Source organism: Procambarus clarkii, chromosome 3 (assembly GCF_040958095.1).
Source record: "Procambarus clarkii isolate CNS0578487 chromosome 3, FALCON_Pclarkii_2.0, whole genome shotgun sequence".
Lineage (NCBI taxonomy): Eukaryota > Metazoa > Arthropoda > Malacostraca > Decapoda > Cambaridae > Procambarus > Procambarus clarkii.
This window is the reverse complement of record NC_091152.1, coordinates 31,863,670-31,879,283: the sequence shown is the minus strand read 5'-3', so window position 1 is coordinate 31,879,283 and position 15,614 is coordinate 31,863,670. Positions and strand designations below refer to the sequence as shown.

The 15,614-nt window shown below is 44.6% G+C and overlaps 1 protein-coding gene across 6 annotated transcripts in view; it reads right to left on the bottom strand.

Annotated features, from left to right (window-relative positions):
* Window positions 1–15,614, bottom strand: part of LOC123749604 (uncharacterized) — a 311,730-nt gene that overhangs the window by 295,219 nt on the left and 897 nt on the right. The gene's annotated exons all lie outside the window — the stretch shown is intronic.

Genomic DNA, 15,614 nt, shown 5'->3' with positions numbered 1-15,614 from the left:
ATTGACAGTCCTAAAACAACCAAGAGAGAAAGGACCAAACAACCTGATCAGAAACCAGACAAAACCTACGAAGAGTCAAGAAATGCCGAAAGGACTGTCAGGAAACTTTGTACTGCCGCCGAGATGAAACTCACAGGTGGGACACCATCAACGAAGCCACCTACTCACCATGTAAGTGGTGATAAACCCGCGTCAAAAATACCAGACGCGAAGAGCAGAGGAGAAGATTGAACGAACTATGTACCGAATTGGACCGATCTGCTGAAAGAGGCGGAACTGCAGGAAAACCCTTAGGTTCGAACACCGAGCAAGCAGTGCCTAAAACCATAGCTAGGCTAGTCACCAAGGGGCCAATAGAACTACCCTCCCCCTGGTAAGTCTCCAGGATTTGGAGCAACAACTGAACTGGTGGGAACAGGTACGGATAACCCCACCTCGACCAGTCCAGTCGAAATGCATCAACCCCAATGGCCACGCAGTCGGGGAAGGGTGCCGAATATACCGTAAGATGCCTTGACCAAGCCAACGTGAAGAGGTCCACGTCCGACTGCCCGAACGTCCAGCAGAGCCAACAGAATGAGTCAGCGTCAACCTTCCATTCCGTGGACAGGGGAATGAAACAGAACAGGCCATCCACCAAGACGTTGGACACTCCCTGGACATGAACTGCCAGGAGAACCAAACCCTAAGAACTCAACAGACGAGTCACCCAAAGGAACCAGCTCCAAAGAGCCAAGGATCACATTAAACCCCCATGGTTCAGACAATGAACCACAGGGGAGCAGTCTGAATGGAGCTGGATCTTTGATCCACGAGCGAGACGAACCTTCTGAAACGAATACCACACCACCACGAACTCCCATGCTGTGCTGAGCCCGATGGAAGGACGGACCCTACCGACCCTGGCCAGCCTGGAGAGCACTGGTCACAAAGCCCCAGCTGAGAGATTAGGCATCCGTGAACACGAGTGAGGGCTCGAATAGGTAACGCTAATGGGTCATCACAACCTGGGTAAGGTGTGTGAACACACGAGGTGCCAGATTTAAGTTGAAAGGAAGACAACGAAAGTGACAAGCCTGTAATGCAATGACAAAACCAAGTCAGTCCACGAACCCTGGATGAATCGTGACATGCCAATACTGTACGTGTCCCAGAATTCCAGGGATACCATCCATGTGAACACCGCGCCAACCAGACGAAGGCGGGTCCAAAGGAGAAGCCGAACCCGAAACCAGTGGCCTACCATGACGAGATGAACCACGAGCCTTGGCACAACCCTTCCGGGAAGGCCCACTACGGGACCCCCAAAGAACCAGCAAGTCCGACATAGGACGGCAAGAAGCTGAAGCAGCCTGAATATACTGCACAAAGGCTGAAGCCTCAAACAGGAGAGGACAAAAGGGCGAAGACATCCTAAAAGCCAAGGCCCAAACGGATTCCACAGAAGAGGCAAGCAGTGACTGCCGACACACAAGCCGGTAAGCATAAAACAGCGCAACCACATCCCGCAACATCGGCGCGAAAAGCTCCAGCAAGGCAGCTAACAAGCGAGCCGACGAGACCAAGGCGCCATAACCAGGAACAGCCTCAAGCGCTCCACATCCTCAGTGAGCCAGTCCGAAGACAACTCGAGGAGGGAAAATAAAAGCAAGGCCGAAGCCAAAAGGCCCCGGGCACGCAAGTCCTCGGCCACCAGAGCTGCCGAAAGGGAGGGAACCTGCACATGGAGCTGAACGACACCAACATCCTGGGGAAGGGCAGGAGCAAACAAGCACCCATTGAGGCGCTCTAGGTCACCCCCAGGAAAACCTGCAACACCGTCTAAGCCTCCTGCCACTCAAGTGTGCGAGAACGACAGAAGGAGTGCCAGGCCTCCAAGGTAAAGACAGGACTGTCCGCCAGCCATGACGACTCCAGAACCTCGTAACAGAGCCAGAAAAGGAACAAAGTCTCAAACCTGAAAGCTGAGTGATCCATTGCCGAGGCATAATCCGGGTCACGCAGGTGGTTTGCTGCAAGGGCTTCCCACACCACAGCAGGTTGGATGCAATAAGCAGAAAACCTCCGGAAGGACGGAACCGAAGTACCCAGGGGAACATGGAACAGAACCAGGGGAGGGGCAGACACCAAGTCCAACTCATACGCAGAGGATGGAAAAGAAAACCCCACTCCTTGTAACAGTAAGCCCCGCTCAGAGGGCAGAAAAACCCAGGCGGGGTCCAGCGGGGCCCAAGGTCTTCCTCCGCAGGACCCAGGCCCGAGTCCTCCCCCCCAAGCACCGACCCCACCAGACAAGGCCAGCGCAGCCGTAGAAGCCGGACAGAAGGGGGCTCACTGGTCAGACCCAGAGGCTTCGGCCGGTTGAGTAGACTCGAATGCCTCCGTCGCCACACCGGAAGGGGCATCCCCCGAGGCTGCCCGAGTCTCAAGACCAACTAACCCCTGCCCCGACTCCAAAACCCTCAGACGTTTCGGGGCCAAAAGCAGGGGAGGGAACCAGAACGAACAACAGGAGGGGAAGGACAAGGAGGTGCAGACTGAACCAGGGTCGAGGCGACCCCCACCCCCCAAGTCTGGGTCCCTATAAGCAAAACGGGCAGCCGCGGGGCATCCGGGTGAGCAATCAACCGAGCGCGTTGCAACAAACGAAACCTAAAATGCAACGCCTGCACAGCCTATACCCGAAGATGATCATCTGCAGATTGGGTAAATTGAGTCACCAGCAAGCAGCAAAACTCACAGGGGTCAGGGTCGAAAGTGTCACCGACCCAACAGGCTGCGTGACGGAGGCAAAAACCGTAAGGGTCGCCCTGAGACAAGGGGATCGAACAACCCTCAAACTCGCATGAAGCGAGAGGGGGGACTCCGGAGTCGCATCCATCGGACCCACGCGTCCCCTAGGGGATTCCCAGGGTCCTGAGCATTTACTATAGGAGGACTCGCGCTCAGGTAAACCCAGGCAGGGGGCACCACCAAGTATCAGGATGAGGTCAAACACCATTGGCAAGTAGGGCAGAACCCCCTTACCAAGGCAAAAACAAAAAGAAACAAAATCCCACAAGAGGACAACATACCCCCTCGGGAGCCGGTCTGCCGAGCGAACAGCACACTGGACTTGTGATCCTGTGGTCCTGGGTTCGATCCCAGGCTCCGGCGAGAAACAATGGGCAGAGTTTCTTTCACCCTATGCCCCTGTTACCTAGCAGTAAAATAGGTACCTGGGTGTTAGTCAGCTGCCACGGGCTGCTTCCTGGGGGTGGAGGCCTGGTCGAGGACCAGTGCTGCGGGGACACTAAAAAGCCCCGAAATCATCTCAAGATAACCCCAATGAACAGAGCCGGCCGCTGTGATTGGTGACAACAAGCTGCACAGCACCCTGCACCCCTTACTAGTGCAAAACTGCCTCCTACCCTAAGGTAAACTAGGGAGTCAAAACACCTAAGTACCCAAAGGGCGGCTGAAAAATTGAGTAGTTAAACGGACCCCACAGAGGCAGATCCCAAGGAACCTGCCCCAAGCTCCAAGGGCAGTACTTACAGGGCACCTAGGGAAGGGAACCCTAGGCGCATGCAGCCCGAGAACTGAAGAGTAACTCCTGGCTCTCGCACCCCTGGAGAACAGCCTTCACACACAAGGCACAGTGCAGTAAAAGTCTGGAGCCAGATGTAAGATGATATTGATCCTGAACAAAATCTACTGTCACAAATCTATAAGAACCCCCATATTGATCATCACTACCTGTACTGCAGGTATTACACAACACACTAGGCAAAAGCCAAACTCTAAAATAACACTTGCTTATCAGTTTTCAACCAAAATGTCAGATCTCTTTGAAAACATTTTGATGATATAAATGTACTACTCTCAGCACTAGGTACTAATCATTCATTATTTTAACAGAAACCTGGCTAAGTAAAGACCGTACCCAACTGTGATGGGAAAAGTTGGTGGTCATGCAGTCTCTGTAATGTCAGTCACATAAAGCAAATAAAATATAAAAAGAAAAGAAAAAGTAAACTGCAAGTTGTCTTCACCCTGAGGTAAACTGTAGGATAAAGCAGAGGGAAAAAACATTTAAAAATACTTTACTTTGATAGAAAAATTAAGTTAAACAAATTACAAAAATATCCAGGCTTGGCTCTAATACAAAGTGTGCAAACAAACAAGATGAATAATCAAATTTACGTTACGTTAAGGTGCAAAATAAAATATGGTGCAGGAATACTGTGAGCTAGTCTGACTAAATCTGTTACCACACCGAGATGTGTTAACGGGTCTACTCAGTTGAGCACGCAGCAGTAATCTGAACTTGTAGTGGGCTAGGTAGCCCTATTTATACAGAATGACAGTCGGTCAGATGGCGCTGGTGACTTCTTTAACTATTAAACCGGCTCAAACTGCTTGTTTCGGGTGGCGTGAGCTCCCAGCGACCCAGGTGCGAGGTGGGGTGACGGGCAGTGGTGAAGGGGGAAGACTGGTATACTGTCTAGACGTCTAGAAGTAGTGGTAGTTCTTGTGGCTGCAGTACTTGCATATATAGACGTGATAATGGAGCAGGCCGAATCTCTTCCTAGAGATTTTACCGTGATTAGGTACTAATCTATCATCCATTATTTTAACAGAAACCTGGCTATGTAAAGACCATACCTAACTTTACAACTTAGCTGGTTATAAAGCCATTCACAACTGTAGGCCTAACAAAAAAGGAGGTAGCACAGCTATATATTACCAAGATACCTTCATCTGCAATAGTGTCATTAGTGATAGAAATGACTACTGTAAATATACCTATGCTCAATTCTCGATTAAATCCATTAAATCCTCCTTCACTATTGGAGCCATCTATTGATTTCCTAATACAAACATAGCTGCATTCTCAGATAACCTGAAGAATCTTATCATAAACAACAACTTTAACAAAAATCACATTATTCTGGGAGGTAACTTCAATATTGACCTGTGTCAACAAAATAGCCCTCAAGTAAACTATTTCTTAAACAGCATGAACTCCTGTATGCTAATCCCCATAATCACCAGACCCACCCAATTAACTCAAACATCTGCTACTACCTAGGATCATTTATAGACTAACATAGCAGCTCTCCTTACATCTGGTATAATCACTGACAGAACAACTGACCACTATCCTACCCTCCTCATAGCAAAAATGGACATAAAACCACTGGCTAACAAGAAAATGACCTTTAGGTTAAACAGTGAAGCAGCAATAGGCAATCTCACAAATGCCCTCCACAATATAAACTGGGAATCTGAATTTAATAATACACAAGATATAAATTCATTAACTAACCTCTTCCTTTTCAAAATTTTAAGCCTTTACAATACTTATTGTCCTCTCCTCACCAAGCAAGTAACTGGCAAAAAGTTAAATAATCCCTGGCTCACAAAGGGCATACGCAAAGCAATCGACAAGAAACATGAATGTAAAGAAAAAAAAACTTTTTGGCGTAGTTGCAAACTAAGTACAGTAGTTAAGAGGTACAATACAGTAGTTGCAAACTAAGTACAGTAGTCAGTGCTTACCAGTATACTGTAATAAGAAAAGCAAAAGTTTCCTATTACGAGAATACGTGTAGATTCAAAGAAGCAAAAGGCAACATGAAAAGCACATGGAGAGCCATCTCTAACATCCTAGGAGCTAAACAACATTCACATACCCAGATAAAAATCTCTAAGGAAGGTCATATACCTGCAACAGATCTAGAAACAGCAACTGAATTTAATAGATTCTTTTCATCGATTGGATCTAACCTTGCCAGAAAAATCCCACACTCAGACACGTTACCACATATCTTTCAGGCAGCTACCCAAACACTCTTCTCTCACCAATCAGCCCTACAGATGAATTTTACATCATTCACTCACTAAAAACCAAAGCTGGGAACATTAGTGAAATACCATCCATGGTAGACAAAAGTGTCTCCCATGCACCACTCATAGCTTTGCTGTTCAACAAATCTCTAGTCGTACCTTCCCCGAGATTCTTAAAAAAAAAAAAAAAGCACGAGAAACGAAAGTTCATAAAGGAGGCAATCCGGCAGACATAAACAATTACAGACTAATATCAAATCTACCTATATTATCAAAACTATTTGAAAAATTATTTACTAACAGCTCTACTCCTATCTAGTAAAATTCAACATGCTAAGTCCCTGCCAGTTTGGCTTCCGCTCCCAAAAGAGTACCAATAATGCAATTAATAAGTCTCCTTGATATAATCTACTCAGCCCTTGACAAAAATGAGTTTCCAATTGAACTCTTCACTGATTCACTTCTTTGATACTGTTAACCATAACTACCTCTTACTTAAACTCAACCTGGAATCCGAGGCCTTGCGCTAAACTATATCCGATCCTATCTTAGTGACAGACACCAATATGTAGCCATCAATGACAACCTCTCCCACTCTTACCATTAATTGCAGGGGTGCCACAAGGCAGCATCCTAGGACCTCTCCTATTTCTTATATACAGTACATCAATGATCTGCCTAATGTCTCTAACATGCTTAAACCTATATTGTTTGCTGATGATACTACCCTCATCTACTCAGACCCTAATCCGCACATCTATATAAATAAAAATGGAAATGTTCGTTTGGGCATAACCGCTAATCTCCAAAAGTTCTTCACCGATTGCTTTGAAATTTTCACACAATGTTCCATTCGCATCCAAGCAGGTTTTTATATACATACTATATAGATGTCGCATCTCTGACGGTAAAAATAAAAAAAACATTCTTTTTCTGAAAGACTGTGTTTTTCCATGTGTTTTTCATGCGAGGAAATCTTCGAAACCTCTTTACCGATCGCTTTGAAATTTTGACAACGTTGCATTTAAATAGGTGCGTCTTTTTATATATCTATTATATACATGTCTCACCTGTGACAGGAAAAAACATGCCTTTTTAGAAAAACAGCGCCACCTATTGGACGTAAGAGCAACACACGCTGTAATCTTTGAAAGTTCTTCACCGATTGCTTTGAAATTGACAAGGTTGCATTTGAATAGGCGAGTGTTTTTATATGCCTACTACAGTACATAGATGCAACCCTTGTGACAGGTAAAAACAAGCATTTTTGAAAAACAGCGCCATCTGTTGCACATAATAGCAACATGCACGCTATACTAAATACGTCACGAATTCCATTTCAATGTTTCCAATTGCATTGATAAATTTTATTTTCATAGATTTCGATTTATTTTATTTTTAATTTAATTATTTTATGTGACATTGTGTTGTAATTGAGCTGTGTTGTTTACCATATCGTTCATTTCATAAGTACAGAATAAGTAAAGATGCCACACCTGTGACAGGTAAAACTATGCTTTTCTTGAAAAACAGTGCCATCTGTTGCATATAAGAGCAACACACATGCTATATTAAATATCCATTTCAATGTTTCTGATTGCATTAATAAATTGAATTTTTATAGATTTTGATTTATATCATTTTGATTTAATTATTTTGTGTAAATTGCATTGGAATTGAGCTGTGTTGTTTACCATACCATTCATTTCATGAGTACAATTTTTTTTTTTTTTTTCATATTCTCATTTCATTTTTTAACTTTTTTTTCTTATATTTCAGTGATGGGAACATCAGATCACTTGATGTTCCCAATTTTCTGATGGGAACATCAGACCATTTAGGAAGGCATCGGACGAGGGAGTGGGGAATGGTGGGGATAACGAGGAGACGGAAGTGAGAGATGGTGGGGAGGACGAGGGGACAAGGGAGGGGGTAATGGTGGGGAAGGACGAGGGGACGGGGGAGTTTGGGATGGTGGGGACGAGGGGATGGGGGAATGGAGAATGGTGGGGAGGACAAACGGACAGGGAAGTGCGACATGGTAGGAAGGAAGAGTTAGGGGATGGAGGAGTGGGGAATGGTGGGGAGGACTGGGGGACACGGAAGGTTGCTGTGTCTCAGCAACACACATGCGTTGCTGAGACACAGCAACGCGTGGCCGGGTACTGCTAGTATTAAATAATAATGTAAATAATGAATTAAAAAAATCAACTTATGGATGTCAACCAACAACTTGCACTAAACATAGAAAAGACCTACTACATCTTATTTGGAAGCAAATCAACAAATGCAATTCAACTTCAGACAGACAATGTTAACATCAGCAATAAAAATGATGGAAAGTTCCTTGGCCTAAACTTAGACAAGAGATTTAACTTCAGCACCGACATAACACATAACACATAACTAAGAAAGTCTAAAACAGTTGGTTTACTCTCTAAAATCAGATATTATGCACCTTACTCTGCTCTGCTCTCACTATATTATGCACTTATCTATCCCAATCTTACTTATGGTATCTGTGCATGGGGTTCAACCTCTGCAAACTACCTCAAGCCAATCATCACCCAACAAAAATCTGCTATCAGAACAATAAAAAACTCTGCTTTCAGACAACACACAGCTCCCCTGTTTAAATCCCTAAATATGCTAAACAAATTCCCTCCACACATTCTTTTGTGCCAATTACATTTACAAAACCCTTTTCTTAGGTGCAAACCCTGTTCTGAAACCCTTCCTGGACAAATGTATTAGTACACACAATCACCAAACCAGACATAAATAACTCTTTGATATCCCCAGAGTCAAACTTAATCTTTGTAAACACTATACAAATAAAGAGACCTAGTCTGTGGAACTCGCTCCCTAACAAATTGAAAAGCAGTCCATCTTTAGCCTTATTAAAAAAACAAAAAGTACCTAATTTCATTTTCATAGTTTCCTACTGAGTGCTTTAACTCGCACTGTATCTAGTGGTACCCAATCCCCCAATATATGTACCTAACCCATATAACTTTACCATTGTAATCTTTGATATCATCTGATATCATGGTTGTTATATTGAGTGCATATTCTACTTCATTATTCCTTGAAATGATCTTCAAATTGTGCTACAATGAACCAATTGATAACCCTGAAAGTTTACCCAAATGTACCTAGAAATCCGTGTCATTCTAATGTATTAATTTAATCTTTGTTTATTGTGTAAAAATTCCTTACAATTTGTAAACATTTTTTGTCAATTTTGCTGGAAATTATCTTCTTAATTTTCTGTTAGATTAAGGACTTGCCCAAAACGCTATGCGTGCTAGTGGCTTTACAAGAATGTAAAAGCATCATCATTACTATGTACAATACTCAATTAACCCCCAATGTACCTTCTTGTAAGCTAAATAAACAAATAAAAATAACAAAAATAAATAAATAATACATGGGTTAAACAATCCATGGCTTACCAAGGGTGCACTGTACTTAAATCTATTAATAAAATACATGACCATGAGAAGAAGTATGGGTTAGGGGTCATGTCCAAATTAAGAAGTTTCAAGGAGATACTGTACTCATCAATGCTGTCTAAAATAATTAGGAGAGCCAAAATAAAATACTATGAAAATAAATTAGACCAAATTAAGGGCAACATTAAGAAAACATGGAGCACTATTTTCCAAATATTAGGATAAAAATAGTTTTTGAATAAAAATACAATAATCATATCCAATGACAATGGTGTGCTTTCAGCCTCTGACACTGCTACTAAATTCAAATTTCTTCTCATCCATTGGCACATTTGTAACAAATTAAAACAAACAAAAAAACAAATTTGTAACAAATTCCTTGCAAATGATATCCCATCCTCCCTAACTAATGTTAAGGATTACCTTACAGGAAACTTTCCAGTCTCTCTGTACCTAACTCCCGCTAATTCTAGTGATAGCTAGTGATAGACACCAATGTGTAGCCATCAATAATATAATCTCTCCCATTCTACCAATAACTGTTGGAGTGCCACAGGGCAGCATCTTGGGACCTCTTCTTTTTCTTATATACATTAATGATCTGCCTAATGTCTCTAACATTCTGAAACCTATTTTGTTTGCTGATGATACTACCCTCATCTACTCCAACCCCAACCCACATACACTAAATGGTGTTGTTAATAATGAACTAAAAAAAGTCCACTTATGGATGTCAACCAACAAACTAACACTTAACATAGAAAAGACCTACTACATCCTATTTGGAAGCAAATCTACAAATGCAATTCAGCTTCAGATTGACAATGAAAACATTAGCAATAAAAATGATGGAAAGTTTCTTGGCATATTCCTAGACAAGAGACTCAACTTCAGTACCCACATACAACACATAACTAAGAAAGTCTCTAAAACAGTTGGTATACTCTCCAAAATCAGATATTATGTTCCTAACTCTGCTCTCATCTCTCTATATTATGCACTAATCTATCCCTATCTCAACTATGGTATCTGTGCATGGGGTTCAACCACTGCAAACCACCTCAAGTCCATCATCACCCAGCAAAAATCTGCTATCAGAATAATATCAAATTCTGCTTTCAGACAACACACAGCCCCCTTGTTTAACTCCCTAAACATGCTAAACATAATCTCACTCCACAAATTCTCTTGTGTCAACTACATTTACAAAACCCTGTTCTTAAATGCAAATCCTTGTCCGAAACTCTTCTTGGACAGATGTAATAGGACCCATTATCACCACACCAGAAATAAATATCTCTTTGATATCCCCAGAGTTAAACTTAATCTGTGTAAACACTCTATGCAAATAAAGGGACCCAGTTTATGGAACTCACTCCCTACTGAATTGAAAAGCTGTCCAACTTTTACATCATTCAAAATCAATACTAAAAAGTACCTAATTTCATCTTCATAGTTTTTCACTTTTTGCCTTAAAATTGCACTGTATAAATTGCTACCCAATCTCCCAACCTTTATGTTCCCAATTTGAACATCTTTACCATTGTGATCATTGCTGTTTTCTTATATGTGCTGCCAATCTGTTGTATGGTGTTTATAAATTTTTTTTTTTTTTTTGAGATATATACAAGAGTTGTTACATTCTTGTACAGCCACTAGTACGCGTAGCGTTTCGGGCAAGTCCTTAATCCTATGGTCCCTGGAATACGATCCCCTGCCGCGAAGAATCGTTTTTTCATCCAAGTACACATTTTACTGTTGCGTTAAACAGAGGCTACAGTTAAGGAATTGCGCCCAGTAAATCCTCCCCGGCCATGATACGAACCCATGACATAGCGCTCGCGGAACGCCAGGCGAGTGTCTTACCACTACACCACGGAGACTGTTGTGTAGAAAAAAACAAGAAAAAATCTTGTTTATCTGTATCTTTTGCTACCCAGTCTCCCAATCTTTATGAACCCAATCTGAACATGTTTACCATTGTGATCATTGCTGTCTTATATGTGCTGTCAATTTGCTGTATGGTGTCTATTAACCTTGTTTAAATTACTAATCAAGCTGTCAATGTAATTAATAAGAGCTTTAATATAACAATGTGCTTTAATATACCTACTTATCTCTCTCATCTCATTTTTCTCTTGTAATGAATCATTATCATTTATCAATTCTGATTGAAATTACTTAAAATTATCTGCTAGATTAAGGACCTGCCCGAAACGCTGTGCGTACTAGTGGCTTTACAAGAATGTAAATACTGTACTATCCAATGTATTCTCACAAACCCAATGTACCTTCTTGTATATACATAAATAAATAAATAAAATAAATAAATAAATAAATTCCTTTGATATTATGATAAGCCTTTCTCTTATAAAAAATGTCAAGTACCCTAGCTGAGATACCAACTAATTTACAAAAAAGCCTCCAGATTTCTGGCTCCAGCAATTGCATTGCTCTACAACAAATCACTAACTCCAAAAAGTTCTGGATATTCTAAAATGCCAATCCTGATCTCAAAAGCTTCATAGAAGGTTGTAACAGAACCCATGAGCATCACACCAGAAATAAATACAGTTTTGATATTCCTAGAGTACGACTTAATCAAACCAGAAATGCTCTACAAATCAAGGGGCCCAGAATGTGGAATGACCTTCCCAACCATGTTAAAGACAGTACCTCTCTCAACCAGTTTAAGATAAAAACTAAACACTACCTAATAAATTCCCTGTAACCCACCTCACTCCTCTATTGTCAACCCATGTCCGTTATTTTCTTTTTTTTTAATCAACACTGTTTGTCAACCTATTGTATTTGTGCTGCTTTTCCAGTCATGTTCCCCCTTTTTTTTATCTTTATTTGTATTTGTTCTCAACACTTTTTATTCTTTATGCTCAATTAGTATTAAGTTCTAGATATTAATGTTTTTCTTGCCCGAAACGCATTGCGTAATAGTGGCTTTAGGCATTGTATGTACTAGCTCTATCTATATATCAATCCATTAATGTAACATCACTTGTATGTATATACCTTACCTGAATAAACATCTGAATCTGAATCTGAATCTGTATCTCAAAAAAAAAAAAAAAAAAAAAAAAAAAAAAAAAAAAAAAAAAAAAAAAAATCTCAATGTAAATACTGTACTATCCAATGTATTCTCACAAACCCAATGTACCTTCTTGTATATATATAAATAAATAAATAAATAAAATAAATAAATAAATAAATTCCTTTGATATTATGATAAGCCTTTCTCTTATAAAAAATGTCAAGTACCCTAGCTGAGATACCAACTAATTTACAAAAAAGCCTCCAGATTTCTGGCTCCAGCAATTGCATTGCTCTACAACAAATCACTAACTCCAAAAAGTTCTGGATATTCTAAAAAAAATTGTGAGAAACCCCAGTCCATAAATGTGGTGATCTCACAGATGTCAATAACGTCAGACCTATATCAATTCAGCCAACCTTGTCAAAAATATTTTAAAGCTAATCTACCAGCAGCTTTACTCTTATCTAGCTAAACACAATATACAGCACTTAGCTCTTGCCAAAATGACTTCAGACCCCAAAAAAGCACTAATGATGCATGCAGCTCTTGACAAACTCTTCTCAAACTCAAACACTATGGAGTTAGAGGTCACTCCATTGAGTACATGCAATCTTACCTCATGGGCAAAAGCAGTACTGTACTGTATGAGCTCGCTTATCCAAACAATGCAACACGTGCCCTACAGCCACGGCTCACGCGCAGCCCGGGCTCCACGGCTCACGCGCAGCCCGGGCTCCACGGCCACGGTTCACGCAACACATGATAAATCCTGCCTCACAGGTTTAATAGAATTCTATGACCAGCCAACAAAGTTAGGCAAGAAAGAGAAGGGTGGGCAGACTGCATTTTCTTGGACTGTCAGAAAGCCTTTGACACAGTACCTCACAAAAGGCCGTTACAAAAGTTGGAGCAACAGGCAGGAGTGAAAGGTAAGGTGCCCCAGTGAATAAGGAAGTATCTAAGCACCAGGAAACAGCAAGTAACTGTGAAAGGAGAGACATCAGAGTGGCGCGACATCAGCGGAGTCCCACAGGGCCCTGTGCTTGTACCTATCCTGTTTCTGATATATATAAATGATGTTCCAGAGGGTAAAGACGCTTCCTCTTAATGTTTGCTGATGCAAAAATTATGAGAAGAATCTAGACAGATGAAGATAGACAGAAACTACAGGACGACCTGGACAAACTGGAGGAATGGTCTAGAAAATGGCTACTAAAGTTCAACTCAGGAAAGTGTAAAGTAATGAAATTAAACAAAGGGAGCAGAAGGCTGAACACAAGGTACCGTCTGGGAGGTGAAATTCTGCAAGAGTCAAATAGAAAGATCTGGGGGGGGGGGTTGATATCACACTGAACCTGTCCCCCCAGAAGCCCACATCAAAAGGATATTATCAGCAGCATATGCTAGACTGGCCAACATAAGAACTGCCTTAGAAACTTGTGTAAGGAATCATTCAGGACCTAGTATACCACTTATGTCAGACCAATTCTGGAATATGCAGCTCCAGCCTGGAGTCCATACCTACTTAAACACAAGTCAGAGTTAAATTAGATTCAGAGGTATGCCACCAGAATAGTCCTGGATCTGAGTGGTACGAGTTACAAGGAAAGGCTAAGGGAGCTGAATCTCATGTCCCTGGAAAATAGAAGAATATGGGGAGACATAACCACCTACAAAATTCTCAGGGGAATTTACAGGGTGGACAAAGATAAATTGTTTAGCACGGGTGGAACACGAACAAGGGAACACAGGTGGAAACTTAGTACCCAGATGAGCCACAGACATTAGAAAGAATTTTTCCAGTGTCAGTAGTTAACATGCAGTAATGTGGTGGAGGCTGACTTCCTACAGTTTCAAACAGAGCCCAGTAGGCTCAGGAATCTGTACACCAGTTGATTGACGGTCGAGAGGCGGGACATAAGAGCCAAAGCTCAACCCCCGCAAGCACAATTAGGTGAGTACATGCTCTACCCCCACAACACATACACACTACAGCCACGGTTCACACAATACACGCTCTTATAGCCATGCCCACAACCTGCGCCCCATGTCCACAACCCGCGCCACATGCCCACAACCCGCGCCCCACGCCCACAACCCGCGCCCCACGCCCACAACCCGCGCCCCACGCCCACAACCCGCGCCCCACCCCCACAACCCCCGCCCACAACCCCCGCCCCACGCCCCCGCCCCACGCCCACAACCCCCGCCCCACGCCCACAACCCGCGCCCCACAACCCCCGCCCTACATGCCCACAACACCCGCCCCACGCCCACAACCCGCGCCCCACGCCCACAACCCGCGCCCCACCCCCACAACCCCCGCCCCACGCCCACAACCCACGCCCCCGCCCCACGCCCACAACCCACGCCCACAACCCCCGCCCCACATGCCCACAACACCCGCCCCATGCCCACAACACCTGCCCCACGCCCACAACCCCCGCCCCACGCCCACAACCCCCGCCCCACGCCCACAACCCCCGCTCCACCCCCACAACACCCGCCCCACGCCCACAACCCCCGCCCCACACAAACAACCCGCGCCCCACGCCCACAACCCGCGCCCCACGCAAACAACCCGCGCCCCACGCCCACAACCCGCGCCCCACGCCCACAACCCGCGCCCACAACCCGCGCCCCACAACACCCGCTTCACCCCCACAACACCCGCCCCACGCCCACAACCCGCGCTCCACCCCCACAACCCGCGCCACACGCCCACAACCCGCGCCCCACCCCCACAACACCCGCCCCACGCCCACAACCCGCGCCCCACCCTCACAACCCGCGCCACACCCCCACAACCCGCGCCCCACCCCCACAACCCGCGCCCCACCCCCACAACCCGCGCCCCACCCCCACAACCCGCGTCCCACGCCCACAACACCCGCTCCACGCCCACAACCCGCGCCCCACGCCCTCAACCCACGCCCACAACCCGCGCCCCACGCCCACAACACCCGCTCCACCCCCACAACCCGCGCCCCACGCCCACAACCCGCGCTCCACCCCCACAACACCCGCCCCACGCCCACAACCCGCGCTCCACCCCCACAACCCGCGCCACACGCCCACAACCCGCGCCCCACCCCCACAACCCGCGCCCCACCCCCACAACCCGCGCCCCACCCCCACAACCCGCGCCACACCCCCACAACCCGCGCCACACCCCCACAACCCGCGCCCCACCCCCACAACCCGCGCCCCACCCCCACAACCCGCGCCCCACCCCCACAACCCGCACCCACAACCCGCGCCCCACGCCCACAACACCC